The sequence below is a fragment of the Eleutherodactylus coqui genome, chromosome 6, assembly GCF_035609145.1.
Source record: "Eleutherodactylus coqui strain aEleCoq1 chromosome 6, aEleCoq1.hap1, whole genome shotgun sequence".
NCBI lineage: Eukaryota > Metazoa > Chordata > Amphibia > Anura > Eleutherodactylidae > Eleutherodactylus > Eleutherodactylus coqui.
Genome location: NC_089842.1, coordinates 141,505,935 through 141,522,024, shown reverse-complemented (window position 1 = coordinate 141,522,024; position 16,090 = coordinate 141,505,935). Strand labels below are relative to the sequence as shown.

The following is a 16,090-nucleotide window of genomic DNA, read 5'->3' as shown; positions in this document are numbered from 1 at the left end:
TGTCTGCGCGAAATCACGCACAGCAAACAAACTGCGGTATGCTCTAATTCTGTGCGGGGCTCACTGGCCGCCGGCTCCGCTTCTACCATAGAAGTAGATTGTTATTGTGAATTGATCCTATACTCTTTCATGGAACAGCTTACTATCTCTATGGGTACGTCCAGCATGACCATGCCACCGCACACAGTTAGTGTCTCCATGGTGCTGATGCGTAATCAAGAACAAATTTATCTCCAAGGACACATGGCCACCATATTTCCTGATATTACATCTTCAGATTATTTTTTGTTGGCGACACTGTTTTCAAAGGCAATTTTCACACTATCCTTCAATTGAATCAGCAACATCTCTCAATTTCTAATGTGACAAGTCTTTGCTAACATGATATAAGGTGTAAATGTCTTGAAGTATTGGGGACCCTTTCCAATGTCTCTTGTAACAGATAAGACTAGACTTATTTCATTGTCATCAGTTAGTGCACAGTGGTATTTTACTTCTTCTTGCACTATGGCATACAGTATATAACAGTAAAGATGGGCAAATTCATGTACTGTGCCATTCATGTACAACATAGGTATTGTTCCATCTTCCTTATTTACATATTACCTATAGGAGCATGGATGGCCTAATAAGTCTCCTCACCCCTCCGGACTCATGTCACAGGCCTCTCACTAGCCAAGCCAGGATCCTGCGGAACACTGTTGAGGGGCAAACACCCCGAAACAGCTGTCTATGTATGGATTTTGGTCTGGTTTTAAATTCCCAATCAATGCTCTACAGTGTAAAGGGCTGAGCATTGATTTCCGCTGTCAGCCTATCTGCGGAGAAAGCTTCAGACAGCGTGATTCGCTGGCGATTTACCGCTGGCGAAATCACTCCCAAGGACAGGGGGCCTTAAGGTCCCTAAAGGCTTAAACACATGGGTGCTATTTAGTCCTGTTACGCGGCCGTGAATCAAAGCCATTGATTTCAATAGTTTTGTTTCCACTATCAGGATTCTTGTGAGTTAATGATATGCACAAGAAAAGATAGGACTTGTCCTAAAGATGGGACAGGACCTAACTTCACGCTTGTTTTTCAAGTTCGTGTGTAATAACGCAGAGTTGGAATAGTCAAAAAAAACCCAAAAACATTCATGCGTAAATACGCTCCGTAGCGCATGCGCCCATGTGTTTTTGCCCTAATGTTGTGTTTTCTATAGTTGACCAGCTTTGATTCCACACCAGGCATGACATGGTGATGATGTAGACTTCACATTAAACTGACACTTCTCTTCCTTTACACAAATGTAGTTTTTTTGGCAGATTTTAATGCATTTTTTGAGCGAAAGTCAGAAATAGGTTAGAAAGATATATAAAATATGATGGAAGGACTTGTACTTCTCCTTCATGATGATCCGATTCTGGCTTTGGCTCAAAAAACTGCATAAAAAATTTCACCTTTAACTGTATCAAACTGTTTCCAGCATTAATGACTCATGGTAAAATTGTACAAAAAAATTAAAAAGAAAGAAGACAGGTAAATAAACATTTTTGGCGCACGAGATTGAATGTCTGATTGCCTCAAACTGTTCTCATACAACAATTTCCTGGAAAACAAGCGTGAAAGCTATGAAATCAGCTGGCATCACATAATTGGTAATTAAACTAAACTTAGTCATAACACAGCGAATAAATAGGGGAAAACCTAATGTCACGCAGGGAAAAAATACAGCAACCACACTCCGCAGGGAGCCCATTAATTTAAAGGTAAATAAGGAATCATTACTCACTGGGGATGCTGCAAATGAAAAACCCTCTCATGTACCAACATGTATTAGGAGGACTTATTTATACAGTGGATGCAAAAAAAGGCCATTGCTTTTTTTTTTGTACCGTACATTCATATTTGCCTAATTCATTGTTCTGTTTTCTCTTAATTCTTGTTATTTGATTTCCTCATTTCCTATTGTGGAAAATTTTGGGACAGGTCATGTCGTGAGAAACCCTAAAGGCTGCATTCACATGGGCAACAGCGAGTCGCACCCAAAATTTTTGGGCGCAACTTGCATCACTCAGCACATGGGCACCTCGTCTGTGTGATGTGCGGGAGACCACACATCTGCATGTTTTATTTTCGTGCGAGACTCACATAACATTGCTGCAAGAGAAAAATCGCCCATGCAAATACACTCATTGCAAATAATGGCTTGTATTTTCATGCGCGTTAAGTGCATCTCGCAATGCACAAAACTTGCATGATTTTAACTCCCACGTGAATGAATCCCAAGGCTACTTTCACACATAAAGGAAAAAATACATTGTGAGTAAAGATGAGCGAGCATGCTCGTCTGAGGTTAATGCTCGGTCGAGCATTAACATACTCGTTGGTGTTCATTACTCGCTCGAGCATCACGCGGTGCTCAAGAAACTTTAACCCTTTCCAATCTAATTTGTATCCTGGTTTTCCTAGGGGGCTTACTCTTTTTCTGCCATTATACAACTGGGCTATATGCTGGCTAAAGCCAGTACTGCATGAGGGGACATGTTGGATAGGCTCCGACAGCAGAGAGGCTGGCAATATACAGTAAGAGAACCCTGACGGACGTCTACCAACAACGGAGCTGTACAGGCTTAAATCATAATGTCTTCAGAGGTCAGACAGTGGATTGGAAAGGGTTAATGTCTCCTCCTTGCATGTTTAGCGCCATTTTTTTAACCCTTTTTTAGCACTTCCTGTTGTGACGTGCCAACCCTCTGCACATCTACAGCAGTGAGTGGCTGGCCGGATCAGGTGACCGCCGAGTACTTAAACTGTTGCCACCCGCGGCTCGCCTCAGACGCATGCTGGCAGAGTTTAGGGATAGAGCTGCTGAGATAGGGAAAGTGTTAGTGTAGGGATTAGGTTGCGGTTAGGCAGGGATCCTGACTACAAGAACCCAACAGTCCTTTCTAGGACTACTAGCATTAGCATTTTGGCTGGCTGGGACCAGTAGTGTGCCCATTTTTTTTTTCAAGCATCCTGGCTGTATTCTTCCCACTGTTACAGGTTTTATGCAGTGTACTGCCAGGGTTGTACACTGAGTACATAGGAATTTACAAAACTCCAATCATTTCTATTTTTAGTTTTTTGTGGGCTCAAAGTGTACGCTATATAACTGTGTGTTGGTGCTGTGTTGGAGCGTACTTTATCTGCCAGTCTCTGTGGGCGGTGAATTAGCCTTAGTTCTCAGCCCTCTACAGTGGGTTAATTTTTTCTGGCCTTGCTCAGAGTGTCTCAAATCTACCAGTCTCTGTGGGCAGTGAATTAGCCCTAGGTATCAGCAGTATACACTGATTAAATTTTTTCTGGCCCTGCTCTATCCTTTAACCTACATGATGAAGACTAGGGGTAAGGGTCGAGGTCGAGGACGTGGACGTGGGCGTCCGAATCAGGGTGTGGGCAGAGGCCGAGGTCCTGTGGGGGGTGAAACAGTGCCTGCTGCTGAGGGATTAGTAGAACGACGCGTATCTCCACTCTGCAGCTTCATGTCACATTTTGCAGGTCCGCGTGGTAGACCATTATTAAAAGCACAACAGTGCAATTAGGTGCTGACGTGGATAGCGGATAATGCCTCTGGTACTTTATCCAACACCCAGTCTTCCAAGCAGTCCACTCACGCCACCCAAGGGACTGTACCTCTGAATCCTCAGGCTGCTTCTCCTTGCTCCCAGCCTGGTCACTCCAGGAAAAGGAGAGATTATGATGAACAGGCATACACCCAAGAACTCTTCTCGGGTCCCTGCCCTGAGTCTGAAAAAACGGTTCCACAGCCATGTAAGGAGTTTGTCGTGACCGATACCCAAAATTTGGAACTTTCACAGACTCAGGGTGATGAGGGTGGGGACTTCCAATTATTGTCTCAAGAGCTATTTGTGGATGGCGAGGATGAGACACAGTTGTCTGTCAGTGAGGTTGTTGTTAGGGCAGTAAGTCTGAGGGAGGAGCAGACTGAGGAGTCAGAGGAAGAGCTGGTGGACAATGAGGTGACTGACCCCACCTGAGAGTCATCCTCCTAGTGTACGATGTGCTGCGTACTTGGACTCTGGCACACATGGCTAACTTCATGTTAAGCTGCCTTTCTCGTGACCCTCGCATTAGGGAGGCAGGGGAACACTCTCCAAGGCCTTTGCCAGTTTTATGGTTCCCCAGCCAGACTGTGTCACCACTCCCCAGTCTAGGCTGAGTAGGAGGGAACACTGTAAAAAGATGGTGAGGGAGTAGATAGCCGACCGCACCAACGTCCTCCATGATCCCTCTGCTCCATACAACTATTGGGTGTCAAAGCTGGACACGTGGCACAAACTTGCGCTGTACGCCTTGGAGCTGCTGGCCTGCCCTGTCACTAGCGTCCTATCAGAGAGGGTGTTTAGTGCTGCTGGGGGCATCATTATGGATAAGCATACCTGCCTGTCAACTGACAGCGCTGACAGTCTTACACTCATTAAGATGAACAAAGTCTGAATTTTCCCAGACTTCTCTTCTTCATCGGTGGAAAGCAGCGGAACATAAAGATTCTTTCAGCTGGAACAGGAGAACCAGGCATCCTCTATCACCCCAAAAAAGGGAAGAAGTTGCTTGGTCTATCCCTCTCTGATCTTCCTCCCCCTCCTCCTAAATGAGCATGTCATCACGCTGAACAGGCAATTTTTCAGAGGGCCAAAAGGCTCTGTTAAAATTAACTTTTTCAGAGGGCTGCCTCCAGGCTCTGTTAGCAAATTAAGCAACCATGAGCTCTATATTTTAAAAATGTTTCAGGGTTTCACCTGCATTGTGGGTACACAAATTTTTCAGGGGTACACCTGTACTCTTGGTACACAAATTTTTCCTGGCTTCACCTATACTCATAGCAAACTAATTTTTCTGGGGTTTGCCTATACTCATAGAAAACCAATTTTTACGGCCTTCGCCTATACTCATAGCAAACCAATTTTTCCGGGCTTTGCCTATATTCATAGCAAACCAATTTTTCCAGGCCTTCGCCTATACTCTTAGTAAATAAATTTTTCAGGTGTTCACCTATACTCTTGGTACACCAATTTTTCAGGTGTTCACCTGTACTCTTGGTACACCAATTTTTTCGGGAGTCGGCTATACTCTTGATACAGAAATGTTTTTGGGGTCCGCCTATACTCTTGGTCCAGAAATGTTTCAGGGGGTCGCCTATACTCTTGGTACACACATGTTTCAGGGGTTGACCTATACCCTTGGTACAGAAATGTTTCAGGGGTTCACCTATACTCTTGGTACACTAAAGTTTCAGGGGTTCGCCTATACTCTTGGCCAACAAATGTTTCAGGGGTTTGCCTATACTCTTGGTACAGAAATGTTTCAGGGGTTCACCTATACTCTTGGTACAAAAATGTTTCAGGGGTTCGCCTATACTCTTCGCACACATGTTTCAGGGGTTCGCCTATAGTCTTGGCAAACAAATGTTTCAGCGGTTTGCCTATACTCCTGGTACACTAATGTTTCAGGGGTTCACCTATACTCTTGGTACACTAATGTTTCTGGAGGTTGCCTATACTCTTGGTACAGAAATGTTTCAGGGGTTCGCCTATACTCTGAGTACATAAATGTTTCAGGGCTTCGGCTATACTCTTGGCCAACAAATGTTTCAGGGGTTCGCCTATACTCTTGGTACAGAAATGCTTCAGGGGTTCACCTATACTCTAGGTACAGAAATGTTTCAGGGGGTCACCTATAGTCTTCGTACAGAAATGTTTTAGGGGGTCGCCTATGCTCTTGGTACAGAAATGTTTCAGGGGGTCGCCTATACTCTTGGTACAGAGATGTTTCAGGGATTCGCCTATACTCATGGCCAACAAATGTTTCAGGGGTTCACCTATACTCTTGCTACACAAATGTTTCAGGGGTTTGCCTATACTCTTGTTACACTAATGTTTCAGGAGGTCACCTATACCCTTGGTACAGAAATGTTTCAGGGGGTCGCCTATACTCTTGGTACACAAATGTTTCAGGGGTTCGCCTATACTGTTAGTACACTAATGTTTCAGGGGTTCACCTATACTCTTGGTACACTAATGTTTCAAGAGGTCGTTTATATTCTTGGTACAGATGTTTCAGGGGGTCGCCTATACTCTTGGTACACAAATGTTTCAGGGGTTCGCCTATACTCTTGGCTAACAAATGTTTCAGGGGTTTGCCTATACTCCTGGTACACTAATGTTTCAGGGGTTCGCCTATACACTTGGTACACTAATGTTTCAAGAGGTCGCCTATACTCTTGGTACAGAAATGTTTCAGGGGTTCACCTATACTCTGGGTACAGAAATGTTTCAGGGGTTCACCTGTACTCTTGGTACAGAGATGTTTCAGAGGTTCGCCTATACTCTCGTCCAACAAATGTTTCAGGGGTTCACCTATACTCTTGGTACACAAATGTTTCAGGGGTTTGCCTATACTCTTGGTACACTAACGTTTCAGGAGGTTGCCTATACTCTTGGTACAGAAATGTTTCAGGGGTTCGCCTATACTCTTGGCCAACAAATGTTTCAGGGGTTCGCCTATACTCTTGGTACAGAAATGTTTCAGGGGTTCACCTGTACTCTTGGTACAGAGATGTTTCAGAGGTTCGCCTATACTCTCGTCCAACAAATGTTTCAGGGGTTCACCTATACTCTTCGTACACAAATGTTTCAGGGGTTTGCCTATACTCTTGGTACACTAACGTTTCAGGAGGTTGCCTATACTCTTGGTACAGAAATGTTTCAGGGGTTCGCCTATACTCTTGGCCAACAAATGTTTCAGGGGTTCGCCTATACTCTTGGTACAGAAATGTTTCAGGGGTTCACCTGTACTCTTGGTACAGAGATGTTTCAGAGGTTCGCCTATACTCTCGTCCAACAAATGTTTCAGGGGTTCACCTATACTCTTGGTACACAAATGTTTCAGGGGTTTGCCTATACTCTTGGTACACTAACGTTTCAGGAGGTTGCCTATACTCTTGGTACAGAAATGTTTCAGGGGTTCGCCTATAATCTGAGTACAGAAATGTTTCAGGGCTTCGCCTATACTCTTGGCCAACTAATGTTTCAGAAGTTCGCCTATACTCTTGGTACAGAAATGTTTCAGGGGTTCACCTATACTCTTGGTACAGAAATGTTTCAGGGGGTCGCCTATACTCTTGGTACAGAAATGTTTCAGGGGGTCGCCTATACTCTTGGTACAGAGATGTTTCAGGGGGTCGCCTATACTCTTGGCCAACAAATGTTTCAGGGGTTCACCTATACTCTTGGTACACTAATGTTTCAGGGGTTCGCCTATACTCTTGGTACACTAAAGTTTCAGGAGGTCGCCTATACTCTTGGTACAGAAATGTTTCAGGGGTTCGCCTATACTCTTGGTACAGAAATGTTTCAGGGGGTTCGCCTATACTATTGGTACAGAAATGTTTCAGGGGGTCGCCTAGGCTCTGGGTTCAGAAATGTTTCAGGGGATCGCCTATACTCTTGGTACAGAAATGTTTCAGGGGGTTGCCTATACTCTTGGTACAGAAATGTTTCAGGGGTTTGCCTATACTCTTGGTACAGAAATGTTTCAGGGGTTCACCTATACTCTTGGTACAAAAATGTTTCAGGGGTTCGCCTATACTCTTCGCACACATGTTTCAGGGGTTCGCCTATAGTCTTGGCAAACAAATGTTTCAGCGGTTTGCCTATACTCCTGGTACACTAATGTTTCAGGGGTTCACCTATACTCTTGGTACACTAATGTTTCTGGAGGTTGCCTATACTCTTGGTACAGAAATGTTTCAGGGGTTCGCCTATACTCTGAGTACATAAATGTTTCAGGGCTTCGGCTATACTCTTGGCCAACAAATGTTTCAGGGGTTCGCCTATACTCTTGGTACAGAAATGCTTCAGGGGTTCACCTATACTCTAGGTACAGAAATGTTTCAGGGGGTCGCCTATACTCTTGGTACAGAGATGTTTCAGGGATTCGCCTATACTCATGGCCAACAAATGTTTCAGGGGTTCACCTATACTCTTGCTACACAAATGTTTCAGGGGTTTGCCTATACTCTTGTTACACTAATGTTTCAGGAGGTCACCTATACCCTTGGTACAGAAATGTTTCAGGGGGTCGCCTATACTCTTGGTACACAAATGTTTCAGGGGTTCGCCTATACTGTTAGTACACTAATGTTTCAGGGGTTCACCTATACTCTTGGTACACTAATGTTTCAAGAGGTCGTTTATATTCTTGGTACAGAAATGTTTCAGGGGGTCGCCTATACTCTTGGTACACAAATGTTTCAGGGGTTCGCCTATACTCTTGGCCAACAAATGTTTCAGGGGTTTGCCTATACTCCTGGTACACTAATGTTTCAGGGGTTCGCCTATACACTTGGTACACTAATGTTTCAAGAGGTCGCCTATACTCTTGGTACAGAAATGTTTCAGGGGTTCGCCTATACTCTGGGTACAGAAATGTTTCAGGTGTTCGCCTATACTCTTGGCCAACAAATGTTTCAGGGGTTCGCCTATACTCTTGGTACAGAAATGTTTCAGGGGTTCACCTGTACTCTTGGTACAGAGATGTTTCAGAGGTTCGCCTATACTCTCGTCCAACAAATGTTTCAGGGGTTCACCTATACTCTTGGTACACAAATGTTTCAGGGGTTTGCCTATACTCTTGGTACACTAACGTTTCAGGAGGTTGCCTATACTCTTGGTACAGAAATGTTTCAGGGGTTCGCCTATACTCTGAGTACAGAAATGTTTCAGGGCTTCGCCTATACTCTTGGCCAACTAATGTTTCAGAAGTTCGCCTATACTCTTGGTACAGAAATGTTTCAGGGGTTCACCTATACTCTTGGTACAGAAATGTTTCAGGGGGTCACCTATACAGTTATTACAGAAATGTTTCAGGGGGTCGCCTATACTCTTGGTACAGAGATGTTTCAGGGGGTCGCCTATACTCTTGGCCAACAAATGTTTCAGGGGTTCACCTATACTCTTGGTACACTAATGTTTCAGGGGTTCGCCTATACTCTTGGTACACTAAAGTTTCAGGAGGTCGCCTATACTCTTGGTACAGAAATGTTTCAGGGGTTCGCCTATACTCTTGGTACAGAAATGTTTCAGGGGGTTCGCCTATACTATTGGTACAGAAATGTTTCAGGGGGTCGCCTAGGCTCTGGGTTCAGAAATGTTTCAGGGGATCGCCTATACTCTTGGTACAGAAATGTTTCAGGGGGTCGCCTATACTCTTGGTACATTAATGTTTCAGGGGTTCACCTATACTTTGGGTACACTAATGTTTCAAGAGGTCACCTATACTCTTGTTACAGAAATGTTTCAGGGGGTCGCCTATACTCTTTGTACACTAATATTTCAGGGGGTCGCTTATACTCTTGGTACAGAAATGTTTCAGGGGGTTGCCTATACTCTTGGTACAGAAATGTTTCAGGGGTTCGCCTATACTTTTGGCCAACAAATGTTTCACGGGTTCGCCCATACTCTGGGTACACAAAGGTTTCCCAGCGCTGTTCAGCTATCTGACACATACACAGAATGAATTGTCCTGTTTTGCACACTCCAATTTCTTCATGGTTTATGCTGTCTTTGGAGCGATCAAAGGAATAGTAACTGATTTAATGAGACTTTCACAGGTTCACTGTATACCTGTGTTGGCAACTTTTGCGACACCTCCATCTTCAAGGCAATCTTTTGTTTAAGAAAGGGTTGCTGAATTGTGCTGATGGTTAGAAGTACTAGCAACCGCTTTATGCCCACGTTTGTGGCCGCTGACAAATTTGTGACGAAGATGGCACGGGATTGAAATAATTGTAACACAAAACTCCTTTCTAGGACTACTACTCCTCTCATTGTGTGCATCAGCGGTTTGGCTGCCTGGGACCAGTAGTGCACACAAGGCATTCGCAAGCATGCCGGCTGTATAACAGGACAACTCGTTGTACACTGCCTGTTTTTGGATGTCCGCTGACGTATGATGTTCTGAGTGGTAAACAGCCGGATTGGCTTGGGTCTGATAAATGCACGCATCCCTGGGGGTCAGCGCCTGTCGCCATGTATTATCTCTCAAGTTACCACAGTTATCCAAGATACTGGATTGGAGCATTCACAGGAAGCGTGACTGATTTCATGAGACTTTCACAAGGTCACTGTATACCAATGGTGGCTACTTTGGCGACACCTCCTGCTTCAAACAAATCTTTGGTTTAAGAATGCTTTGCTGTATTGTGGAGATGTGTAGAAGTACTGGCATCTGAGTCCCCTTTATGCCCAAGTTTGTGGCTCCTGACAATTTTGTGACGGACGTGGCACGGGATTGGAATTATGATTGTACGGTAATTTATCAGCAATTCTCATCAGCATTGTGGGCTATCGCCCACAATTTTAAAGAGGGCCGCTGGCAGACCCTGCCAACCCTCTGCAGTGTGTGTCTCCTGTTCCTCCTCATCCAATACACACTTATAAATAGATATGGTGTGGCTATCAAGCGAGCATGTGGCATGAGGGCAGCTGAACGCTGCGCAGAGAAAATTTTGAGTACGCTGTGGGCGCAGGCTCGTGGGTGTGTCCTGAGGGGATTGGACAGCAATGCCAGCATGTAACACAGGAGAAGAGGCAGCGGTGTCACCCGTAGGCGGTGATTGGCCTTGCTTGCATCTAGTGTGGTGCTTAGCTAAGATGTGCCAGCGTGTGTGCCTTGCTGATTATGGTCTGGCCCAGCAATGCCAGCATGTAACACAGGAGAAGAGGCAGCGGTGTCACCCGTAGGCGGTGATTGGCCTTGCTTGCACCTAGTGTGGTGCTTAGCTAAGATGTGCCAGCGTGTGTGCCTTGCTGATTATGGTCTGGCCCAAGCGCATTGTTAGAGGGGTGACCGCCAGGCTCTTGCCCCCAATTTGGCTTAATAGTGCGACCTGGGAGCTTTAGATGCACCCATGCATGCTGCCCCTGATGTTCCCCATCCGTTTCTGTGGTGTTTCCATCACTTTCTGATGTTTTTAAGTGATTCACACAACCTCCCCTATGCGTAGCATCGGTAACCTTGAAAAATGCTCGAGTCTCCCATTGACTTAAATGGGGTTCTTTACTCGAAATGAGCTCTCGAGCATTACAAAAAGTTTGAGTCGAGTAACGAGCACCCGAGCATTTTGGTGCTCGCTCATCTCTAATTGTGAGGGCTTCTTTAGACAGGTGTATGTGCAAATACGTTCGCCGCTGTAGAGCATACATGCGCATAAACCTGTAAAAGTTTTTTTTTTCAATAATTTTTTTTATAGGGTTTAATAATAAACAAACAGACAAAAAATAACAGAAGGTTGACATATTGGTTGCTGGGTTTTTTTGTCTTTTTTTTAAACCTTCAAACTTCATGCTATTGCGCTCAGAAAAAAAAAATCTAAAATCTAGGTCCTACCTTGCCCTACCTTTCCTCTATAAAAACTATGTGCGAGAAAGATAGGGCATGGCCCAGTTTTACTTGCATGTAGTAATATTGCGTGAAAATCATGGGCAGAACAGTGACCATTGATGTGCTACTCTTGTTTGAAAATCAGAGAAGAATAGGACAGGCTGCAGTTTTTTTCCTTGCACTGAGTAGTTTCAGAAGGCTGTATGCACAACTAGGCTCTCTGGTATGGAGTGTAATTGCACATGAACAAGGGTTTTTTTCCTCAACGGCCCTTCAAACTCCGCGCCATAGTGCTGGAGTTTGAAAAAAATTGTGGGAAGATAGGTCCTGCCTAGTGATGAGTGAGCATACTCGCTAAGGGCAATTGCTCAAGCGAGCATTGCCCATAGCGAGTACTTGCCCGCTCGAGAGAAAAGGTTCGGCTGCCGGCGGCAGGCAGGGAGTGGCGGGGGAGAGCGGGGAGGAACGGAGGGGAGATCTCTCTCTCCCTCTCTCCCCCCCTCCCCCTGCTCACTGCCGCAACTCACCTGTCACCCGCGCCGGCAGCCGAACCTTTTCTCTCGAGCGATCAGGTACTCGCTAAAGGCAATGCTCGCTCAAGCAGTTGCCCTCAGCGAGTATGCTCGCTCATCTCTAGTCCTGCCCTATCTTTCCTACACGTACTATTAACTATGTGCGGGAAAGATAGGACAAGTACTATCTTTTCTCGCCCGTACAATTAATAGTTGAGAATCCCGATAGTGAAAAAGAAACCGCTGAAAGTAATTGAAATCAGTAATTTTGTTTTGTCCCATTATGCAGATGGGATTATCACGGCCGCATAACGGAACTAAGCCCTCAGTCTGAGTAAAAAAAATTCTGTGTTCATCCATACATTCAAATGAATGGGTGCTATTTCCGTCTGATCTTCAAACCGATTTTGCATGTGCATGTATCCTAGTTTTGAACAAAAAAAGCTGCACCAAAATCCGCTATGAAATCGGCACCTGATTTTGTTATTTTATTGAAATGAATGAAGTTCCTAGTGAATTTTCCACAACAAATAGAGAATGTTGCGAATCTGGAAATCCGCCACATGGTTCGAGCCGCAGCAGAATTTTTCTGCTGTTAGTAAATAGGGTTTCTTAAAACCCCATTTACTAACATTATTCTGCATATAGTTGTGAAATTTTGGTGCAGAAAAATTTCACAATTAGTACATGATGACTTAAATTGGCCTAAGGGTTCCTGCAAGCAGGTGACTTTTTGCGCGTTCTCATACACAAAATTGCTTGTGCAAACTGCTGACAATAGGACCCATTGAATTCCTTCGCGTTCAGCATTTTTGCAAATGCATTTTCGTCAGGTAAAAAAATCCGCTGTATGCTCTATTTTTGTGCATGTTTGCGCACGAAAGACACCATAGGAGTCTATGAGAGTACACAAATGCACACCCCATCTGCATTAAGTTGCGCACGTAACTGCGTAATTTTGCAGCATTAATTGATAACACCGGGGACTAATTAGGCTGCTCAGCTGGTTCAACACTGGTGCAGAATACAGTCATGCCAATATGAACCGGCCTGGCAGCACAAAAAAGGACAGTACAGATACTCCCCTACTTGCCGACGTTTGAATTACAAACTTTGCTAGATATGAACAAACCTGTCCTGCAGTATCATGTAATGCCATAGCATTACATCATACTATATAGTGATCGGACAGGCATTCTATCAAGCCATCCCATAGGTACAGCTTGATAGGCACTCTACATAGGAACCCCTGGGGCCCTTCAGAAGGCCCCCAGCTGCCATGGCAACAGCACGGCATCCTGCACTGCTCATCAGTACTGCTAACACTTTAAATGCCACCGCGGCTTGTCAGAGCTGCTGCGGCCGGTTACCTGCTGTAAGAACAGCCGGCACCCGACGTTGTATGGAGGGGGATCCACCCACGATCCCCCTCCATACAAGCATTTGTAAGTGCTGCGGATTATTATTTTTTGTTCGGACATACGAACAAATGGACTTACGAACAGCTTCCTGTAGGGGATTATCTGTAAGCAGCATGCATACGCTCACACAAACAGGTGATACACTCCATTTACAGTACAATCATGAGCGTATATACGCATATCCTCGTGTGCAGAAACCCTAAAGCTAATTTTCAGTGACTAGAAGAAATAACATCAAGTTGTGATTTAGGTCATCTTCACACAAGTACAGTAAGGGTGCAAGTCCCAGCATGGTTGCAGGCCTAATGACCCAAAATAACAGTTTAATAGGTTATGTTTGTGTGAAACTGGCCTTACAGAATAGGTAATAAAAGCAGGGACGTAGCTGTAGGGGATGCAGAGGTAGGGGTCACACCTGGCTCTGGTGCCTGAGGGGGTGCAAAGTTCCTTCTGACATACAAGACAGCAGTTTTATAAATGACACAGAGTATGTTACAGATTTAGCATTATGGCTCTGGAACTATAAGTAATACGCTTAGTAGAATACTCAGGTGTATAGCCGTGCTTTTTAAGTAATCTTCTTCTAAGCTATGATCTCCACCAATTTATGCTGATACTGTAATAAAAGATATCTACCGTGTTTCCCCGAAAATAAGACAGTGTCTTATATTAATTTTTGTTCAACAAGGTTTTACTTGTTTACATATATAGCTGCTTGGACACTATTTAAATTGACTTTTTGAATTAACTGTTAGCAGGGCTTAATTTTGGAGTAGGGCTTATATTTCAAGCATCCTCAAAAAGCCTGAAAAATCATTTTGCATCCTAAAAAATTCTGGAAAATCATGCTATGTCTTATTTTCAGGGTATGTCTTATTTTCAGGAAAACAAGGTAGTTGCAGCAGTTCCTTGATGTAGGGGGTATTTCCATTGTGTGGAGTCTTTGTGATTAAACTAAATGTAAGACTTTGTTCATACTAGTGACAGTGTTTTCCATTGCTTCTCATAGGAACAGAACAACGAAAAAAACAGAATTGTCGGATCCCGCACATGATGGACTCCATTAACTATGATGGAGTATGTCGGTTACCATCATGCCCTCTTGTATTTTTCCAGACAAAATAGCGCAGCATGGTTCAGTGTTAAGTCTGGTATCATGTGGTGGAAGCTCCTCATGGAGCCTCCGACGCAGATGTAAACACTCACACTGATGGATAGGGACATTATGGGAAAGTAGAGAAATTAGAAGAGGACAAGAAAAGTAATCATATAGGCTTGTAGGCTGAGCTGAAGACAGTAGAACAAGCCTGCAGCTAGCCCATAGGTTATCTAGTTTTACACACACCTGCTGGTCTTTCTGAATAGACACTGACAGGTCTGTAGGGAGAAAAAGAGCAATCTGAGATTTTCTTTTTTTGGCGGAAGGTACAATATGTTTTATGAGTCACTATGTTCATAATGCTGGAAATAAAATAGCTGCGTATAATAAAAAACTGAGCTGCCGCTTTCTCATAATGACGAGGCTCAGTTGCAAACTAATCTGAAAACTACAGCGGAACAGATAACTTGTCGGAATTCATCTACTTTTTCCATTCTTTCACAAATAACCGATATGTCCTTTGGCCTACGTTTTGAATAGTAACAGCGGTTGAGAAATACAATTAAATACAATTGCATTGGAAAGAGAATATATATGGCTCTGCATAGCTGCAAAAGGGACCGATACTGTTGTGCCTTGTCAACACCGGAAGTGATGGGTGTCGACAAGGGTAAGGCTGCTGGACAGCTAGGTGACGCCTCCAGTTCCCGATTGGCTGCAAGGCTGGCTCCCGTCCAGGTCCTGGCACTTCCGTTGGCCTCTAAGGTCCTTGGTTTTGGCTGCCTTCACTGGGTCGTGCACACCTGCCGCCCATTTACCTTCTGTCCCTCCTATTGGAACATCTATATGGTATCCTACCCTCCCTGGTTTTATTTGTAGGCTTAGTCCCAAGAGAGGAGCATTCTGAGAGGTAGGAACTCAGCTTTCCCAGGTTAAAGGGGTTGTCTCGCGGCAGCAAGTGGGGTTATACACTTCTGTATGGCCATATTAATGCACTTTGTAATGTACATCGTGCATTAAATATGAGCCATACAGAAGTTATTCACTTACCTGCTCCATTGCTAGCGTCCCCGTTGCCATAGTTCCGTCTAACTTCGGTGTCTTCTTGCTTTTTTAGATGCGCTTGCGCAGATGCATCTTCTCCCTTCGGCTGGTCTTGGAAGCATCGGCGTTTTGGCTCCGCCCCCTTTCGCGTCATCGCGTAGCTCCGCCCCCGTCATGTGCCGATTCCAGCCAATCAGGAGGCTGGAACCGGCACACGTCATGGGGCGGAGCTACGCGATGACGCGAAAAGGGGGCGGAGCCTAAACGTCGATGCTTCCAAGACCAGCCGAAGGGAGAAGATACATCTGCGCAAGCGCGTCTAAAAAAGCAAGAAGACACCGAAGTTAGACGGAACCATGGCAACGGGGACGCTAGCAACGGAGCAGGTAAGTGAATAACTTCTGTATGGCTCATATTTAATGCACGATGTATATTACAAAGTGCATTAATATGGCCATACAGAAGTGTATAGACCCACTTGCTTTCGCGAGACAACCCCTTTAAAGATACACCACCTGGTATTAATGTTAGGATCCATCTGAGAGCTTGGTCACCTGGACGTTGGTAGATGGGCCAATGTAATTTGA

General features: G+C 44.6%; 1 protein-coding gene across 1 annotated transcript in view; it reads right to left on the bottom strand.

The window, feature by feature from the left end:
* LOC136631480 (synaptotagmin-1-like) overlaps window positions 1-16,090 on the bottom strand; it is a 72,453-nt gene that overhangs the window by 18,800 nt on the left and 37,563 nt on the right. The window lies entirely within an intron of this gene.